Below are 3,382 nucleotides of genomic sequence, written 5' to 3'. Positions count from 1 at the left end.
CCCCCCCCCCCAAAAAAAAACTGCAACGATGGGTAAAAAAAGCTTTGGTCCATAAAAGAACATACAGAAAAGCTGCAGTATTCAACCGCGTGGGGCCAGTGATTTCGAAGGATGCCTTTCTCGCCGTATGCCTCCCCCTGCCCGCAACCCATCGCCTTGGCCTTGTCCGTTGCTGAGCTGGGCTTGGCTCCTTTCTGGAAAAATGACAGTATTTTTGGCAGGGAGAGGGCGGACAGGGCTTCTTGCCTGGCTCTGGCTCAGCTGGGAGGTGGGCTACCTCTTGCTCCTCCCTGTGACCCTGCCCGATCCTCCGGAGTGTCCGGGACAAGAGCCGCACTGACTGGTGGAGGAGTGTGAGGAGCAGGAGCGGGCCCTGATGGAAAGTTCAACTCCAGTGACTGGGGACCTCAAGCAGCAGAAAAGCAGGCACCCGGTCCCTGGGGAGCTGTGCTCACCTCGAGAGAGGAGAACAGGACTGGGTTTGGACTCCTTCCTCCCCATCAGGGACACCCAGGACTAGGCGTGAGGGCCATGCCCACTGTATCCCAGAGGAGAGGGTGCCCCCCACCTGGCCAGGGTCTGCGCCGTGCCCTCCAGGAGATGGGGCCTTGTGGTGCGGAAGCTTGGCTGGGGTGCCTGGGGGTGTAAAGCACTGCTCCCCCTTCACCTCTGCAGGTGTCATCCCTTCGGTCGGTTCTCTGTAACATTGCAACTGTGCAGACGGGGTGTCCTTCCTGTAGGCTGTTTCCCTATGGGCACCCTGCGGGCCAGCACCTGAGCCATGCTGTGAAGCCTGGCCTGGACTCGGCGCGCCTCTCTTCGTATGCCTTACGCAACTCCCGTGTCCCTGCAGCCCCGGTGCCAGCCCTCCCTGCAAGCCGCAAGCCTCCAGCAAGGCCTGTCTCTGCAAGCATCACAGCAGACCCAGAAGCAACCACTTCACACGTGCCCTGCGAGCCGTGGCCCAGAGGGGACCTTCGCAGACCTGCCTGCAGTGCTTGGAGGCCGAAGGCACGGCCTTCGTCCACCCCACTAACCCGCTCTCTAAACCAAAGGTACCTGGTCTCAGAGGAGAGAGAGCTTGAGCCTGAGAGGAATCTTTAGCTGTCGCTGCAGCCAGCGTCGGGTTCAGGAGGGGGACGCTGACCCTGTGATGGGCCACCTGCCACAGACACAGCCTCTGAGTTGAGCCTCCAGCTGCTGGCCAGGGACCTGGGCAGGAACGGGGCTGTGCCCTTCGGAGACTTTATTGAAGCAGCATTTGCCACATGTATAAGCCGCAAAGGTATTAGCTGTGCCTGCATCACTTAGTGACCAGTCAGTGAAGGTCAGGCCCACAGACACACACTCTGTCTGCAGGTAAGAAACCAGAGCCCAGAGCTGGGCCAGTTGTTTGTTTGAACCTGAGAACCACTGGCAGGTTTGCTACCTAGAAGCCCCAGGGGCAGCTCTCTCTTGGCGACCGGAACAGGGTGAATAGCAGGGGGCTGGGGAGTGAGCTCAGGGCCCCCTCCCCTGGCCTCCCTCTGACACCTGCCTGGACACAGCCGGGTATTCCTGCAGCCTGGGCCCCGGGCCCCTGCAGGGAGTGCCGGGGAAGAGTGCCTGTGGCCTGAATGAAAGGACCGGCCTTTTCAGAAAACACTGTGTCTGAGCAAGATAGTTTCTCAGGCCCTGCGTCCATATTGCACCACACATACTAATGAACTGACTGCACCGGAAATGGTCTCCTAGGGCAAGCAGGACTGTGGGAAGTCACTGAGCCCATCTCCCTGCTTCTACAAAGTCTGCTGCACAGCTGATGGCCACGGAAGGGCCCCCACTACCCCTGGGTCTTGGGGGGCAGTGGTTCCTCAGCCTGTCTTCACTCCTCGTTTACACCCCGCTCGGCTCTGTACTACCCCTCGCCCACACCACCATGCCATCATGGCAGCAAGAGCAAACCTGGGCCTGGAGAACCAAGTTTTCCCCAAGCACAGGTGGCAGGTGGTTAGAGAGAGATGTGGGTTAGGGTGAGGGTTAGAGGACCGGCCTTTTCAGAAAACACTGTGTCTGAGCAAGGTAGTTTCTCAGGCCCTGCGTCCATATTGCACCACACACACTAATGAACTGACTGCACCGGAAACGGTCTCTTAGGGCAAGCAGGACTGTGGGAAGTCATCGGGCCCATCTCCTTGCTTCTACAAAGTCTGCTGCACAGCTGATGGCCACGGAAGGGCCCCCACTACCCCTGGGTCTTGGGGGGCAGTGGTTCCTCAGCCTGTCTTCACTCCTCGTTTACACCCCGCTCGGCTCTGTACTACCCCTCGCCCACACCACCATGCCATCATGGCAGCAAGAGCAAACCTGGGCCTGGAGAACCAAGTTTTCCCCAAGCACAGGTGGCAGGTGGTTAGAGAGAGATGTGGGTTAGGGTGAGGGTTAGGGAGGCAGCCCTTCCAGGGAGAAGAAAGTCCATTTTTCACGGCACCGTGCCCGAATCCACCCAGCTCAGCAGGAAAAAAGTATTGTCCCCACTCCCTGCCAGCCAGGGCTCTCAAACAGTCACCCCAAAACACCCCACAACCATGCCGGGAGAGGGCGATACCATTGGTGCTTCGGCCTGGCTGGCTGGGGAGCCCGGAGTGGGGAGAAGTGTAGGTCATCTCGCAGTGACTACAAGTTTATTGCCTGTGCTGCGATGATCGCTCAGCATATACTCTTATGTTTTTATTGATTTTGAGAGAGAGGACGGGAGAGAGAGATCGGCCCAGAGGGGACCTTCGCAGACCTGCCTGCAGTGCTCGGAGGCCGAAGGCACCGCCTTCGTCCACCCCACTAACCCGCTCTCGAAACCAAAGGTACCTGGTCTCAGAGGAGAAGCACTGTGCCCAAATCCACCCAGCTCAGCAGGAAAAAAGTATTGTCCCCACTCCCTGCCAGCCAGGGCTCTGAAACAGTCACCCCAAAACACCCAACCACCATGCCGGGAGAGGGCGATACCATTGGTGCTTCGGCCTGTCTGGCTGGGGGGCTCGGAGTGGGAGAAGTGTAGGTCATCTCGCAGTGACTATAAGTTTATTGCCTGTGCTGTGATGATCACTCAGCATATACTCTTTTATGTCTTTATTGATTTTGAGAGAGAGAGGACGGGAGAGAGAGATCCATCAATCAGCTGCCTCCTGCACACCCCCCACGGGGGATCTAGCCTACAACCTGGGCATGTGCCCTGACCGGGAATCAAACCGGCCACTCTCGGTGCATGGGACAATGCTCAACCAACTGAGCCACACTGGCTAGGGCTCAGCATATCCTTTTTTTAAAAATATATTTTATTGATTTTTTACAGAGAGGAAGGGAGAGGGATAGAGAGAAACATCGATGAGAGAGAAACATCGATCAG

This window comes from Myotis brandtii, unplaced genomic scaffold (genome assembly GCF_000412655.1).
Source record: "Myotis brandtii unplaced genomic scaffold, ASM41265v1 scaffold898, whole genome shotgun sequence".
NCBI classification, from domain to species: Eukaryota; Metazoa; Chordata; class Mammalia; order Chiroptera; family Vespertilionidae; genus Myotis; species Myotis brandtii.
The sequence above is the reverse complement of the archived record's forward strand: the minus strand, read 5'-3'. Positions refer to the sequence as shown.